Raw genomic sequence first — 18,756 nt, 5'->3', positions numbered from 1 at the left:
GATTGTATATCAAATGACCTATCAGATAAAGGGCTAGTATCCAAGATCTATAAAGAACTTATTAAGCTCAATAGCAAAGAAACAAACAATCCAATCATGAAATGGGCAAAAGACATGAACAGAAATTTCACCAAAGAAGACATACACATGACCAACAAGCACATGAGAAAATGCTCCGCATCACTGGCCATCAGGGAAATACAAATCAAAATCACAGTGAGATACCCCCTCACACCAGTGAGATTGGGGAAAATTAACAAGACAGGAAACAACAAATTTTGGAGAGGATGTGGCAAAAGGGGAACCCTCTCGCACTTTTGGTGAGAATGTGAACTGGTGCAGCCACTCTGGAAAACTTTGTGGAGGTCCCTCAAAGAGTTAAATATAGAACTGCCCTAAGACCCAGCAATTGCACTGCTGTGGATTTACCCCAAAGATACAGATGCTGTGAAGCGGCAGGACACCTGCCCACCAATGTTTATAGCAGCAATGTCCACAAGAGACAAACTGTGGAAGGAGCCTCGGTGTCCATCGAAAGACGAATGGATAAAGAATATGTGGTCTATATGTACAATGGAATATTACTCAGGCATTAGAAACGGCAAATACCCACCATATGCTTCAACGTGGATGGAACTGGAGGGTATTATGTTGAGTGAAACAAGTCAGTCGGAGAAGGACAACCATTATTTGGTCTGATTCATTTGGGGAGTATAAAAAAAATAGTGAAAGGAAATAAAGGGGAAAGGAGAGAAAATGTGTGGGAAATATCAGTGAGGGTGACAGAACATGAGAGACACCTATCCCTAGGAAATGAACAAGAAGTGGTGGAAAGGTAAGTGGGCGGTGGTTTGGGTGACTGGGTGATGTACTCTGATGGGGGCACTTGTCTGGATGAGCACTGGGCGTTATGATAGATGTTGGCAAATTGAACTCCAATAAAAAATTTAAAAAAAATAATTTGAATATATACCCAGAATTGGGATTGATGGATAATATGGTCGTTTGTTTTTAATATTTAAGGAAACTCCATACTCTATATAAATCATTATCCCAATTTACATACCCACAAACTGCACAAGGATTCTTTATTTTCCACATCTTTGCCAACACTTGTTATCCTCTGTCTTTTTGTTAAAAGCCATTCTATCAGGTGTGAGGCAGTATGTTATTGTGGTTGTATTTTTTTTCCTCCTTGATTTATTGATATAGTTGATATAGTTGATATATATTGTTCAAGTTTCAGGTGTACAGTGTAATGATGTTTTATATGTTATTGCAAAATGATTCTTGCAATCGGGTTAGTTAACACATCCATCATGTCATATAGTAACAAGGTTTTTATTGTGATTTTTTTTATCGTGATTTTTGATTTGCATTCTCTGATGATTTTGATGCTTATCACCTTTTCATATTCTTGTTGGTCATTTGTCTGATTTTTTTTTGACAAATGTCAATTCAGGTCATTTCGGATTTTTTGTGTGTTTTCTTTCTGTTCTTTTGCCTTTTTATGGGGGGTGGGTTTTAGTTTCTTTTTTTCTTTTGCTGTTGAATTGTTTGAATTTCTTTTATATGTTGGATTTTAAGGTCTTACCAGATGTATGGTGTGCAAATATTTTCCCGTATTTTATAGATTATCTCATAATTAAAGTGTTTCCTTTACTGTATTGAAGCTTTTTAGTTCGATTCAATCCTGCTGTCTATTTTTCCTTTTGTTGTCTTTGCTTTGGAGTCATATAAAATAATCATTTCCCAAGACAATATCAAGAAAAATTTTTCCTATCTTTTCTTCTAGAAGTTTTACGGTTTAGGGTCTTTAGTTTAATCACTTAATTTATATTTAGTTGAATTGTATAAATGGTATGAGAAAAGAGTTTAATTTTATTCTTCTGCATGCAAATATCCGGTCTTCTCAATACTATTTATTGAAGAGATTATCATTTCTCATTGTATGATTTTGACATGTTTGTCAAAGACTGTAAATGTGCGGATTTATTCCTGGGTTTTCCATTCTGTTCCACTGGCCTACGTGTCTATTTTTATGCCAGTACCATGCTATTTTGATTACTGTGGTTTAGAGTATGTTTTGAATTCAGAAAGTGTAATGCTTCCAGTTTTGCTCAATAGGTTTTGGTTATTCAGAATCTTTGTGGTTCCATAAAAATTTTGTAGGTTTTTTTTTTATATTCCTGAAAAATGCCAGTAGAATATCAATAGAAATCACATTAGATCAGTAGACCATCTTGTGTAGAATGTATATTTTAAGTATATTATTTCTACAAACTCATGAACACAAGATATCTTTCCAATTATTTGTATCCTCTTCAGGTTTTTAACAATATTTTATAGTTTTCCCTGTGCAGATTTCTTATCACATTAATTTTATTCCTATTTTATTATTTCTATGTGATTACAAATTGCATTCTTTTCTTAATTTCTTTTTTTTGGATAATTCATTGTTAATGCACATAATCATTGCTTATTTTTGCATGTTAGTTTTATATTTTGAAAATTTACTGAATTTGTTTCTTAGATATAACAGATTTTTTCTGGAGTCTTTCAGGTTTTCTATACATAATATCATCTGTATATACAGACAATTTTACTTCTTTCTTCCTCATTTGGGTGCCTTTTTTAATATAAATGCTCTAGCTAAGATTTCCAATACTATGTTGAATAAAAATGATGAGTGGGCATTTTGTCTTGTTCCTAATCTTATAAGAAAAGCTTATAGCTTTTCATGGCTTAGTATAATCTTCACTATGATGTTGATATACATTCCTTCTATATCTAATTTTTTGAGACTTATCATGAAAGAACACTAATTTTTTCAAATACTTTTATTGTGTCTATTGAGATAATCATATAATATTATTTCTCATTGCATTAATGTGGAGTATCATATTTATTGACTTTCATATGATGAATTATCTTTGCATCTCAGAGATAAATATCAATTTGTCATGGAACATATTTATTGTATGTGCTGTTGAATTCTGTTTGCTAATGTTTTGTTTTATATCTATGTTCATCAAGGATATTGGCCTGTAGCTATCTCTGCTTTTCAAGTCCTTATCTTGCTTTGGCCTGAGGCTCTGCTTATGATATTGGTTTGGGAGTATTTTCCCATCTTTTTTTGGAAGAGTTTTAAAAGGATTGGCATTCATTCTTTATTTGGTAAAATTCAACTATGGAGCCATCTAGTCCTAAGATTTTTTTTTATTGTGAGGTTTTTATTATTTGATTTAACCTCCTTACATATTGTTGATCTTTTCAGAATTTCTATTTAATTATGATTCAGTCTCCATAGGTTGTGCGGTTTTAGGAACTTATCAATTTTTTCTACGTGTCGAATTTGTTGTTCACATTAGCCTCTCATTATCCTTTATATTTATGTGGCATCAATTTTAATGTCTCCTCTTTAATTTTTAATTTTGTTCATTTGAGTCCTCCCTTTTTGCCCTTTAGTTTAACTAAAGATTTGTCAATTTTGTTTACCATTCCACAAAAACCAACTGCTAGTTTCAATGATTTTTTTTTGTTTTCTTTCTAGTCTCTATTTCATTTATTTTGATTTGATCTTAATTTCCTTCTTTCTCCTGACTCTAGGCTTAATTTGTATTAGTCTAATTCTCTGAAGTGTGCAATTACTTGAGAAGAATGTGTATTTTGGTGCAGTTGAATAGAATGTTTTGTGTATGTCTGTCAGGTCCATTCGGTTTATAGTATTGTTCAAATCTGCTGTTACTTTACTGATTTTCCGTCTGGATAATCCATGCATTGTTGAAAATAGGGCATTGAAGCTCCCTACTATTATTGTATTGTTTTCTCTTTCCTGTAGCTGAATTAACATTTGTTTTATATACTTGGGCATTCCAATGTTGGGTGCATGTATGTTTAAAATTGTTGTGTCCTCTTAATGAATTAATCTATCATACAGTGATTTTCATTGTCTTTTTTGACAGTTTTTGACTTAGATTCTATTTTATCTAATGTTAAGCACAGCTACCCCTTCTCTTTTGGTTCCCAAGCACATACAATATCTTTTTTCTATCCTTTTATTTTGAACATAAGTGTGTACATAAAGGTATAATGAGTTCCTTGTAGGCAACATATTGCTGGAATTTTTTTGTTTGTTTGTTTTAACTTTTACTTTTTCAGCTACTTATGTCTTTTCTTTGACAATTTAATCCATTTACATTTAAAGTAATTATTGATAGATAAAGGCAAAGAAGGACTATTGCCATTCTATTAAACGTTTTTTGACCATTTGGTGGTTCTCTTTTCCTTTCTTCTTTTCTTGGTTGTGTGTGTGTGTGTGTGTGTGTGTGTGTGTGTGTGTGTGTGTGATTTGATGATAATTTTCTGTAGTGATTTTCTTTGATTCTTTTATCTTTGTCTTTCCTGTATTTATAGAAGGTTTTATTTTGTGGTCACCCTGAAGCTTACTTAAAATATCTTATAATAATAACAGTTTATTTTACACAGTTAACAATATAACTTCAATCATATATAAAAAGTACACTTTACTCCCCCTTCCATTTAATGCTATTGATATCAAAATTTAAATATTTTATATTATGGATTGATTACCAATTTATTGTAGCTATAGTAATTTTAATATTTCTGACTTTTAACTTTCAAACTAAAGCTAAAGTGGATTTTTACAACACCATTCCAGTATTAGAATATTTTGAATTTATATGTAACTTATTAGTGAGTTTTATCTTTTAATATGTTTTCATATTAGCTATTATCCTTCATTTCAATGTAAAGAACTGTTCTTAACACATCTTCTAAGACAAATCTAGTGGTGATGAACTCGTTCAGGTTATTTTTTTCTGGAAAAAATGTATCTCTTCTTTTTTCTGAAAGACAATTTTGTAAAGTATACTTAATTGACAGAGTTTTATTTTCAGCACTGTTAAGATATCATCCAACTTTCTTAGCCTGCAGGATTTCTGCTGAGAAATCCATTAACAGCCTTATGGGGATTACCTTGCATATGATGAGACACACTTCTTTTGCTGCTTCCAAAATCTTTGTCTTTGATTTTTGATAATGTAATGATAATGTCTTCGTATAAACTTCTATGAATTGAATCTATTTAAAGTCCTTTGAGGGAGTGCCTGCGTGGCTCAGTCAGTTAAATATCTGCTCAGGTCATTATCTTGGAGTCCTGGGATTGAGCCCAGAGGTGGGCTCCCTGCTCAGTGGGGAACCTGTTTCTCCCTCTCCTCCCTGCTCCTACTCTGTCACTATTTCCTTTCTCTCTCTCAAATAAATAAAATCTTAGAAATTAGTAAATAAATAAAAAGTCCTTTGGGATTCATGAACCTGGATATTCATATCCTCCTCAAGATTCGGGATGATTTAGTGATTATTTTTAAAAATATTCTCTGTGTTTCACTCTGTCTCTTCTCTATATATATACTTCTCTATATACATATCATATACTTCTACACTTTTTCCTGTTCTTTCCTTTTTTTTACTATATCACTTAAAATGATTCCTTTTTGAGTCTATACATTCTTTATTTTGTTTGATCAAGTCTGCTGTTTAAGCTCTCTACTGTATTTTTCATTTCATTCATTGTATCTTTCAGTTCTAAATTTGTGTTGTTCCTTTTTAATGATTTCTCCTTGTTGGAATTATATATTCATATGTTGTTTTTGTGATCTCATTGGGTTGCTTGTGCTTTCTTATTGCTTGTTGAACTTTATTAAAATGCTTTTTTTAATTGTCAGGCAGTTTGCAGATCTTCATTTCTTCATGATTGGTTATTAGAATACTGTACTGCTCCTTTAGTGTCTCATTTTTCCTTGATATTTCATGTTCCTTGAAGTCTTTTGTTTCTGTCTTCACATTTGATGTAGTAGTCACTTCCTATGGTCTTAACTGACTGGCTTTGGGAGAAAAAGACTATCGTTAGAAAGCCTGGATAAAGACTCTGGGTTTCTCTCAGAACTACTCTATGGTTGCACTCAGTCCAGTTTTCTTGTCACCTTTTGGGGAGGAAATCTTAGAATTTCATGCCTTCTCTTGATCCTGTAAAGTCACTACATGCTGAGAGTTTTTTATGTATTTTCCCTAAGGCATTGCCTTGAAAGTTTCAAGGTTAAGTGCATACTACCAATCCAGCAGAGTGATCTAGCCATCTACATGTGCTCATTCATGATCTTCAGAAGCTCACATATGCCACTGTAAGGGAGCAGAGAGAGCTGTGGCTATGTGAGAGAGATTGACACATATAGCAGTGGAATTGCATCTGATCTAGATTGGGTAGTCCACAGGTGATACATCCTCCAATGTTCATGATCAGGACTTTTGGTGGTGTTGTGAGACAGTAGAAACTGGACATTTATTGAGTTCTGCACCCTGGTTACTCTGAGCCCTTGCCCATTTTCCCTGATTCTAGCTGCTCCCAGACTATTCAGCCTAGCCAAATTCCTCAATGTTCTGGGTTGAGTGAGAAATAATTGGTTCTCTTGAACAACATCCAAGATGGTTGGGGAAGCCAGGCAATAACTACACTGTTATTTTATTTTGTGTAAAGTTTCAGGCTGAGGGAGAATTTCTTGGCACTAATCCATGCTGCCTTAGGAGAGACATACAGTGAGTAAAGTAAAACTATTATTATAACTCTTTTTTAAAAGATTTTATTTAAAAAAATGATTTTATTTATTTATTCATGAAAGACACATAGAGAGAGAGACAGAGACAGAGACAGTGACAGAGACAGAGACAGAGACACAAGCAGGCTCCATGCAGGGAGCCTGATGTTGGACTCGATCCCAGGACTCCAGGATCAGACCCTGGGCTGAAGGCGGCACTAAACCACAGAGCCACCCAGGCTGCTCAATTATTATAACTCTTATCAATCTATTCCTAAATTATTTTACTCCAACAGCATGCCAGGACCTCCCTGCTAGACTACCAGGGCCCCACAAAGGTATTCAGGTCTACAATTGTTTGTAAGAATTGGTGTTTCTGTAACATCTGAAAATTCCTATGTCACCATCTTGTTGATATTACTCCCTGAACAGAATTACTAAACTGAACTGGAAAGTGGACTCTTACAGCATCCAAGTTCATTATTTTAGACTACAATAATGAAAGAATAAACATGGAAGAGAGGAAAGGAGAGCAGCATAATTTCAATGGTGGTCACTAAGAAGAGGAGAAAGAAACAGGTTTGAGGAAGATGCTTTGATGCGACAAAATTTTTAAAACACTGCACTTGGTCACATATACATGAAGACCAAGAAGATATTGTTTTGTGCCTGACACTACAGATTTTGAAATGGCATACAAAACATAAAAAACAGAGATGTAAAAGATCAATGAACTCTTTCTATACTTATTTTCTGTGTGATGCTTTTGTTAATGGAAAGGATGAGAGAGTTGAGTGGGGAGAGTATTTTCCTTCTGTTATTTCCCATTATACAGTCTTCTTGTATTTAAGAAGGTATGAAGTGACTTTTCTACTTCACTACACAGAGCCAAGTTTTTAAATACAATATCAAGTTATTAAATGCCAACTTTAGATAAGAGTATTTCTTTATGTCTCTCTTTTAAACCTTTGAAAAGGAGCTTTAAATTGTTAGCAGATTCCAAACTGCACCACTTCAAATTAAAGTAGAGCCAATTAAGCTAGAATGCAAAGTTAATCCAAAAATACAATTAGCATTGCATCCGGGAAGAAGTTATACTATAAGCAAGAAATGCTAACAAATGACACAGTAAATTTTAAAGGAGAAGAGAGGTAGATTGGCTATGAGGTAAGCATAATAACATTGTAAAGGTGCAATATAAATACAGAGAGCAGTGGTCGATGTTTTAAAACAAATTTTAATTTAAAATACTGTATTATAATTACTAAGCTGTAGACAAGTTATACATCCATGTGGATCTGAAGCCATGGAAATATATTTAAAAATATGTATGCAACAGTTTTCAGGCTTCAAGGGCAATCTTGTAGAAATGAAATAATTGCAAGTAGTAGTATAGTGATTAAAGAAGAAGAAGAAAACTATATTTTGCCTTAAATCATTTGAAAATCATTATTTTTAAAAATCCTATTTTAATCTTGATATTTTGCAATCCAATTGAAATGATGAGTTTGTATGATTAAAAAACACTGCCTAGGAAATCAGTGTTGTAGTCCCACATCTGTTAGTAAATGGGGGGGATCCCTGAGTGGCTCAGTGGTTTGGCGCCAGCCTTTGACCCAGGGCATGATCCTGGAGTCCCATGCAAGTGTAAATTAATTATTTTTAACTGAAAATGAAAGGAGTAAATTTAACAAACTTTCAGGGTCCTTTAATCTCTAAATTTCTAAGTGTCTCATAAGAACTTTAAATTGTTATTTTATAGGACTTAATTGATTTTAAATCTAGAATCAGAATTTTCCAACCAATTTAATTAAAGATTGATCACAAGGCATGCAAAATTTAACATATGTTCAGTCTATATTCAATTCACCTAATGAAGATGCTCTGTTCTATGATAATATGAGGTAAATTCACATGGATGGTATAGTTTGATGTTTCCTTAAGAAGGTCATTTGTATAACTGAAACTTATATAACACTGTATGTTAATTATACTTCAATAAACAATAAATAAAATTAATTAATTTTTAAATTGGTCACTTATAAATTCCACTTATATACTCGGTATAAAAATAGTCATCATATTGTAATGGTGTAAGTATATTTACCTTTCCTACTCAATTTTATTTGGGATAATTTAATTACAATAAATGCACACTGATAGGTTTTATGATTATTTCATTGAATCATCTTCTTTCAGTAATTCATTTATTAATTCAATAAGTATCCATTAAATGTCTACAAAGTGTCAGAAACATTTCAGCCACTAGAGATTCTGTAGTTTAAACAAATCTCCTGCTCTCAAAATAGAAAAGTAAGCCAATGAAGTATAGTAGATATTATTGATGTGGCACTATCAAGCAGTGGTAAAAGTGTTATTAATAAATGGTTGTTTTTTCTAATGGATAATCTTTCCTGCTTTGACGAATATTAGTTGACCATAAAGTTGAGGGTCCACTTCTGGATTCTTTATTCTGTTCCATTGATCTATGTGTCTGTTTTTGTGCCAGTACCACACTGTCTTGATGACTATAGCTTTGTAGTACAACCTGAAATCTGGCATTGTGATGCCCCCAGATATGGTTTTATTTTCTAATATTCCCCCCGGCTATTCGGGGTCTTTTCTGATTCCACACAAATCTTAAGATGATTTGTTCCAACTCTCTGAAGAAAGTCCATGGTATTTTGATAGGAATTGTATTCAATGTATAAATTGCCCTGGGTAACATTGACATTTTCACAATATTACCTCTTCCAAACCATGAGCATGGAATATTATTCCATCCCTTTGTGTCTTCCTCAATTTCTTTCAGAAGTGTTCTATAGTTTTTAGGGTATAGATCCTTTACCTCTTTGGTTAGGTTTATTCCTAGGTATCTTATGCTTTTGGGTGCAATTGTAAATGGTATTGACTCCTTAGTTTATTTTTCTTCAGTTTCATTGTTAGTGTATAGAAATGCCACTGATTTCAGGGCATTGATTTAGTATCCTGCCACACTGCCAAATTGCTGTATGAGTTCTAGCAATCTTGGGGTGGAGTCTTTGGGTTTTCTATGCACAGTATCATGTCATCTGCAAAGAGGGACAGTTTGACTTCTTTGCCAGTTTGAATGCCTTTTATTTAATTTTTGTTGCCTGATTGCAGAGGCTAGGAGTTCTAATAGTATGTTGAATAGCAGTGGTGAGCGTGGACATCCCTGTCGTGTTCCTGATCTTACGGGAAAGGCTCCCAGTGTTTCCCCATTGAAAATGATATTTGCTGCGGGCTTTTCGTACATGGCTTTTAAGATGCTGAAGAATGTTCCCTCTCTCCGTACACTCTGAAGAGTTTGATCAGGAATGGACTCTGTATTTTGTCAAATGCTTTCTCTACATCTATGGAGAGGATCATATGGTTCTTGTGTTTTCTCCTGTGGCTATAATCTATCATGTTGATGGCTTTTTGAGTGTTGAACCAGCCTTGCATGCCGCGGATAATTCCCACTTGGTCATGGTGAATAATCTTTAATGTCCTGTTGGATCCTATTGGCTAGTATCTTGTTGAGAATTTTGGCATCTGTGTTCATCAGGGATATTGGTCTATAATTCTCCTTTTTGGTCGGGTCTTTGGTTTTCGAATTATGGTGATGCGGGCCTCATAGAACAAGTTTGGAAGTATTACATCTTTTTCTATCTTTCCAAATGGCTTTAGTAGAATAGGTATTATTTCTTCTTTAAACTTTTGATGGAATTCCCCTGGGAAGCCATCTGGCCCTTGACTTTTGTGTCTTGCGAGGTTTGGTATGACTGCTTCAATTTTTCCCTGGTTATCAGCCAGTTCAGGTTTTCTATTTCTTCCTGTTCCAGTTTTGGTAGTTTGTGGTTTTCCAGAAATGCATCCATTTCTTCTAGATTGCCTAATTTATTGGCCTATAGCTGCTCATAATACGTTTTTAAAATTGTTTGTATTTCCTTGGTATTGGTTGTGATCTCTCCTTTCTCATTCATGATTTTATTAATTTGAGTCTCTTCTCTCTTCTTTTTAATAAGGCTGGCTAATGGTTTATCTATCTTATTAATTCTTTCAAAGAACCAGCTCCTGGTTTTGTTGATCTATTCCACAGTTCTTCTGGCCTCTATTTCAATGAGACTCTCTTCAGTAAATTCTGCTGGGAATATTGGACAGTCACATGCAGAAGAATGAAAGTAGACCATTCTCTTACACCATACACAAAGATAAACTCAAAATGGCTGAAGGATCTAAATGGGAGACAAGAATCCATCAAAATCCTAGAGGAGAACACAGGCAACACCCTTTTGAACTTGGCCACAGCAACTTCTTGAAAGATACGTCCATGAAGGCAAGAAACAAAAGCAAAAATTAATTATTGGGACTTAATCAAGATAAAAAGTTTCTGCACAGAAAAGAAACAGTCAACAAAACTAAAAGACAACCTACAGAATGTGAGAAGATATTTGCAAATGACCTATCAGATAAAGGGCTAGTATCCAAGGTCTATAAATAACTTATTAAATTCCACTGCAAAGAAACAAACTATCCAATCATCAAATGGGCCAAAGACATGAACAGAAATCTCACAAAGGTTAACGTAGACACGGCCAACAAGCACATGAGAAAATGCTCTGCATCACTGGCCATCAGGGAAATACAAATCAAAACCACAATGAGATACCCCCTCACACCAGTGAGAATGGTGAAAATTAAATACAAGACAGGAAACAACAAATGTTCGAGGGGGTGTGGAGAAAGGGGAACCCTCTTGCACTGTTGGTGGGAATGTGCACTGGTATAGCCCCTCTGGAAAACTGTGTGGAGGTCCCTCAAAGAATTAAATATAGAACTGCCTTACGACCCAGCAATTGCACTGCTGGGATTTACACCAAAGATACAGATGCAGTGAAATGCCGGGTCAATTGCACCCCAATGTTTATAGCAGCAATGTCCACAATAGCCAAACTGTGGAAGGAGCCTCACTGTCAATCGAAAGATGAATGGATGAAGAAGATGTGGTTTATGTATACAATGGAATATTATTCAGCCATGAGAAACGACAAATACCCACCATTTGCTTAGACCTGAATGGAACTGGAGAGTATTATGCTGAGTGAAATAAGTCAATCGGAGAAGGACAAATGTTATATGGTGTCATTCATTTGGGGAGTATAAAAATTAGTGAAAGGGAATAAAGGGGAAAGGAGGAAAAATGAGTGAAAATATCAGTTATGGTGGCCAAACATGAAAGACACCTAACTCTGGGAACCAAATAAGGGGTAGTGGAAAGGGAGGTTGGCAGGGTGTTGGGGTGACTGGGTGATGGGCACTGAGGGGGGCACTTGGTGGGATGAGCGCTAGTTGTTATGCTATATGTTGGCAGATTGAACTCCATTAAAACATTAAAAAAATAAATAGTTCTGTGAAAATTGATTATATATAGAGAGAAAAAAGAATTAGTTCCCAACTTCAAATCATATACTAGAAAACAATTCTGGCTAGCCAGAATTGGTAATCAACTACATTCAAACGAATAATTCCTGTTCATTAAACAAGATGGATCTAAATAAGATTGAAAAATAAGCTACCAAGTGGTAAATATACTTTTAAAATGTAAAGCTAGTAAGAATTATTATACAGATTATATGAAGAATTGTTACAAGTAAGAAAATATTACCAATATATTTGAATAGGTGTTTCATAAAAGTCAAACACAAGGCCCATAACTATATAGAAAAAGATATCCTACTTCATTAGCCATTCTATAAAATTTTTTTAATTTTTTTAAAAAATAAATTTTATTTTTTTTAATTTTTTTAAATTAATTTTTATTGGTGTTCAATTTACCAACATACAGAAAAACACCCAGTGCTCATCCCGTCAAGTGTCCACCTCAGTGCCCGTCACCCATTCCCCTCCAACACCCGCCCTCCTCCCCTTCCACCACCCCTAGTTCGTTTCCCCGAGTTAGGAGTCTTTATGTTCTGTCTCCCTTCCTGATATTTCCCAACATTTCTTTTCCCTTCCTTTATATTCCCTTTCACTATTATTCATATTCCCCAAATGAATGAGAACATACACTGTTTGTCCTTCTCCGATTGACTTATTTCACTCAGCATAATACCCTCCAGTTCCATCCACGTTGAAGCAAATGGCGCTCCAGTGGCGCAACCGGTTAGCGCGCGGTACTTATACGACCTAAAAATAAATTTTAAATAACAAACAGTATAATTCAGCCACCAGGCCGAATGAAATATAGACTATTAAATCTTAAATGTTTGCAAGAATATTAGCAGTGAGAACTATTGTATAGTTCCCAGGATATTGCATCTTGATACAATCTCTTTATAAAACTGGCATTATCTACTATGTTTGAAGATATACACACATATGATCTAGGAAGTCCATTCCTAATTATATTTTATTCCAGAGAAACTCATGCTTATGTGTACCCGGATACATGTACAAGAATGTTGATAGTAACCTTATTTCTAATAATCTGAAAATGAAAACAATGTTATGTTCATCATCAACAACAAAAAAAGGATAAATTAATTTTAGGATATTCATTTATTGGAATACTATACAACGATGAAAAGGAACAAACTACAATAGTGTCATGAATGAATCTCACAAAGACAACAAAATTAATACAGTGAATTGTGACTTTCTATTTTTACATATTGTAAAACAGATAAAGGCAAACCATGTTATTTTGGGATGCATACATATGTGGTGAGACTACAATGTATAGCAGAGAAGTGATTCTCATAAAACTCAGAATAGTTATGTACCCCTAGGGAGGAGTGATGTTTTAATAAGGAAAAACCAGATATTGAGAGACAAGGGACTGTATTTGGAGTATTGATTAAATTATTTCATTGGGTTGTGGTTACATTAGTTATTGTTTTGTAAATATTTGCTAAATTATGCCTTTAAGTTTCATTTAATTTCCTCTGTACATATATATTTATAGAGACAGAAAGAATAGAAGATTCAAAAGAGTACATATGTAGAAAACTTTTTCAAATATATTTTCTCTAAAAAGGAGCAGAAATAACTGATAATAGCTAGAATAGTGAGCAGGATAAAGGAAATAATTTGTTAAGATAAGAGGGTTTTATTACATGTTTATAGGCATCTGGCAATGAAGTAGGAGAGTGGGAACAATGTATTACAGAGTTGGAAAAGACAAAGAAAGAAAAAATACATAGATGAGAGGCCAAAATCTAATGCATAATGGGATTATTATCTTTATCTTTATCTTTATCAAGACACAAAGATAGTTCATCCACAATAAAGAATAAAATTGTAATAGAAAAGAGTAGCTTGGTAGATTTGAAGATGGGATTTTTTGGATGTTTTTTTTTCTCATCGCCTCAATTTTCCTAAGCAGAGAGTCAGCTCTCCTTCTCCCTCTGCCCCTCGCCTCATTCTTGCTTTCTCTCTAATAAATAAATAAAATATTTTTAAAAAGAAAATGAAGTAGGAATACCAGTATTATTTGAAATTAGTGGTTCTTATTTTAAGTAAAAGCAGTTATATTGCGAGGTTTCTCTTTACATCATGACATTGTCCTTCCATGGTCTGCAGTTTAATAGACAAGTAAGACAATAGACTATCACATACAAAATTATCTAATCAAAAAACTCATCTGTTGAAGAATCTATGTATAAGAATACATACTGGTAAAAATTTCTAGCAGTTTTTTTTTCTTTTTTCTCCTTCTTTAGAGTTATTAAAAGCTATAATGTTACTGAAAATAGTAATCCTACTTCTCAAGCTTTAATTTTTCTTCCACTTTTATTATACTCTCTATGTGACCTCATCCAATTCTCTATTCAGCCACAATTTATGCACAGATTACTTCTGAAGTCTCAAAATTCATCCTTTTCCTGTGTTCTCTGTCTCAATTACTAGAAACATCACCTATGTAGTCATTCATATAAAAATCTTGGACATCATTTAGGATTCCTCTTTCCTTCATCTCTGTATCTAATCACTAAAATATGCTGGTTTTAACTCTATAACATTTCTCAGGACAAAGTGTAATCAAGGATATTAATTAAGAAGCTATATAAATAGAGTAGGATAAAGAATAGTAGCATGAAATAAGATACCAGATTTACAGAAGCATAGAAAAGTTAAAATTTCCAGATCGTAGAAGGCAGATTCTAGAGTCATACAAAAAAATCCTCAAGACTTGATAATTAATTAAATACTAAGGTTAAAGGAGAGGGGAGTGTCAAGAAAGACTGGCAGTTTTCTTGCTTGACATTACTGAATGTTTGGGCATGCCACTCACCATATAGAGAATATTAGGAAGGGTATTAGATATCTTCAGATAGTGGGCATCATTAATTTGGCTTTGTATTTTATTGAGTTTGAGATGGTAAGTTGGGGTTCTAAGTAGGCAGCTGAATATGCTATCTGGTACTCAAAGAAGAATGAATCAAATTGAGTTATTTGTTTGTAATCATTGAAGTCTTAGGGAACAGATGGGATTACTTTAAAAGAGAGTAAAGCATAATATTAGAAGGAAAAAATAAATCCTTGAGGAACACCACCTATTAAGATCAGATCATCAGGGGTAAGTCTGGAAATGAAATAGAGATGGAACAGCCAAATATGTTAAGAGAAAAAACAATATAGTATTGTGTCTTGGAAGCCAAAAAATAATTTTTCAAGAAGTAATGAAAGTACAACAGTATAAAATGTTAAGACATCAAGTAAATTGAGGAATGAAATATATCTGCTTACTTAGTGATCTGGAAGTCATGGTGATATTAAACAAGATATGACTGGTAGAATCCACATTAAACAAATCAAATTTTGTTGTTGTTATTGTTGTTCAGTTGTAGTTCTGTATATTCTGTACATTAGTCCCAGATCAGATATGTGATATTTTCTTTTATTCCATAGATTGTCTTTTCACATCTTCTTTTTCTTTAGTGGGGAGAGGAGAGAGACAATCTCAAGCAGGTTCTACACCTAGCCTGGAACCTACTATGGGGCTCAATCTCACAACCCTGAGATCATGATCTCAGCTGAAATCAAAAGTTGGACACTTAACTGACTGAGCCACCCAGGTGCCTCATCTTTTCACGTTTCTATTGTCCTTTAATGCACAAAAGTTTTTAATTTTGATAAAGTCCAATTTATCTTTTTTATCTATTTTTTCTTTTGCTGCCTATGCTTTTTGTGTCACATCTAAGAAACCACTGCAAAATTGATCATGTAGCTCTTCCTTCTATGTTTTCTAATAGTTTTATAGATATAGCTCTCACATTTAAGTCCTTGACCTATTTTGAGTTAGCTTTTGTAAGATAAGAATCCAACTTCATTTTCTGCATGTGGCTTTCCAATTTTTCCAATATCATCTGTTGAATTCTTCTTTAAGTTTTTTGAAGGAATAAGGCTAACTCTTGCTTCAGGGCCTTTGTACTTTCACTTGAAAAGTTCTGGCTCCAGATATTCAAGAAGTTAGTTTCATCTTATAAGAAAGGTTCGATTAAAATATCACATCTTCAGATAAGCTTCTGTTCTCAGAAAGTACCTCTTTCATCATCCTAGGATATCACTATTACATTATCTTATTTCACTTTCTTCATAAAATTTTTATTATTAAAATGTCATATAAACTTATTTAGATTTTTGTAGCCTCCTCTAATCCCCTCACCCCATCTCCATAGAGTGTAAGCTCCATGAGTTCAGGGACCTTGCCTAGGTAGTTCATTCCTGTGTAATTAATGGTAACAACAAGAGGCTGAAAACCATATGAGATTAACAAGTGTTGAATTCTCAATGAATTATCATTGTCAATAATAAACTATAAAATGTCTTGCTGCTTCAGCATTTGTTGAAATGCTGCTGAAAACTGAATGAATCAACATTGCTTGCAGATCCACAATGTTATCCAATATGTGCATCAATATTTATCCTTTATAGATTGAAAAAGATTCGTTTTATCAACAAGACAAAAGTCAAGAAACAAAAAATATAATATAAAGGAAAGTAGTTACTATTTCCTTTTTAGTGTCGCTCTTTTCCTTTATTCCATTACTTTTGAAGAAAATGCCATATGCTGTAAAGTTTAATGGGATGGCAAAATGACATGAATGTAAATTAGTCTGCATTATTTAGAAAATACATCATTTGGTGATATAGCTTCCCTGAAATATGTTTTAGAAAGGTTTTTTTTTTGTATATTTACTGGAAATACTAATTTAAATTGGGCCATATTTCCCAACAGGGTGCAGATATGATTTTCAGCCAGAACAGTTATCAGAGTATATTGTTTCAGGCTATTTATTCAAGAAAGGAGAATAAAGGACAATTTTCCAATGGGAATGAAAAAGTTGCATAATGATGTCATAAAACATTAACTTAACAGTAGGAAGTAACACTTATGAACCACTGTAAGTTCTGTTCTCTTGGGTTTAATTTCTTTTACAACCATAATAAATCCAATAGATACATAATTTCTTTATTGAGTCAGAAATTGCATTTGTTTTCAAAAACTAGCAATCTTTTACTGGCACAGAAAAATACTCACACAAACCCATAGACCACACATACACAAAATACATAAAATTCCTTGCATATTTTTAATTAAAATACTCTGAAGGCTTTACCTTTTATGCAATTACTTAGAGATTACAGATTAAATACATACTCCCATTGAATCTCAGAATTCAAGGATATTTTTAAATCCTGAGAAAATACTAAATATGAAAACATACCCTCTATTTGAATAGGCGTATAAGATGACAAATGGTAGAAATGTTTTCAGTCTGAATGAGAAAATGGCCTGCTTATCTTAATGCCTTAATGAACCAAAAATGTGTTGTCTCTTTCTATCTGCTTTAGATCAAGCATCTCGAGATGATAGCACATACTCTTCTTTTCTCAGAAATCTCAGTGCTAGGATCCCTTAAGCTTTCAGGGTAAGTTTCTCTGCAAGTCTAAATACCACATATTTCAAATTTCATATCATCACAGAAAGACATTCTTAGATTCTCAAATGTTTTAGTACTTTAATAAAGTCCTCCTTTCCATGATAAAGATAATATTCTACCCTTTAGTATTTAAAACATTATTGAGTGCTTAATTTTTTCTTAAATAAATTGACTTCACATCACTAACACAGTATCTCAATTGATTTCTTATTTTAGTTAATTTTGATTAAATTCTGTCTTTTTAGCCCTCCTCCCTTCTGTTTTTGGCTCTGCTATTGATTGAGATAAAAGACAGTTACATAGTCTCTTCTGTATAACAGAACTTCATGCACTTGAAACCCATTATTAAGTTTCCCTTAGACTTCTCTACTTCAGCCAAAAGAACTTTAGTTCCTTACAACTCTTCCCATGGCTCTTATTTTCTAAAATTTGAAATATTTTCAAAATTATTTTAATTGTATATTTGACTTTTCTAAACTTATAACATCTTTTTAAAATGTTGAATAAATATTGGATTTTTTACCATAGTATAACTATAGTATACTATAGTTAGTATATTATTTATGAAAAATATATTTTTTGTAGTATAACTACAAAGCTTTTTCAAATGGTCACAAAACTATAGGTAATTAATGATAGAAATATATTCAGTCATTGAAAAGGAGTTTTATTGTCTTTCCCATCTTTTTAATTGATAAAATTAAGTCAATTATCCACCTCAGAAATTATTTAGCTTGCTTCACTGATATTGGTAGACATTCACTTCATTTTATGCCTTATTTCTGAATCAGAAGAGACTTAAACCTGCTTTACATGCATGCTCCATTTCACTCTACTTTTCAGTACTAAGGAAATTACTAGAGAAAATTATGAACAATCATGCTCCAGCTCAGTATTTGACTAGCAAAATAATTTTATTTACTATGAACATAAATACAAGGGTATAAACTTTATAAATAAACATACTTATTTGCAGATTTTGGAGAGAATGGATAAATATTATCACCATAAGTTTCAATTAAACAGACAATGGGGATATTATATTCCCGAGAAAAATTTCAACAAGATATATTCATCAATAAAGGCACAGTTTTAGTCCTAGGAATGCTACCAATGTGGGTCTCTATGTCAAATGTTTTGTTACAGCATAGAGTTGAAAACACCAGTTTTAGGTCTGCCCCCTAGTCAGCTAA

The sequence above is a fragment of the Vulpes lagopus genome, chromosome X (assembly GCF_018345385.1).
Source record: "Vulpes lagopus strain Blue_001 chromosome X, ASM1834538v1, whole genome shotgun sequence".
Taxonomy (NCBI): domain Eukaryota; kingdom Metazoa; phylum Chordata; class Mammalia; order Carnivora; family Canidae; genus Vulpes; species Vulpes lagopus.
This window is presented reverse-complemented; position numbering follows the sequence as displayed.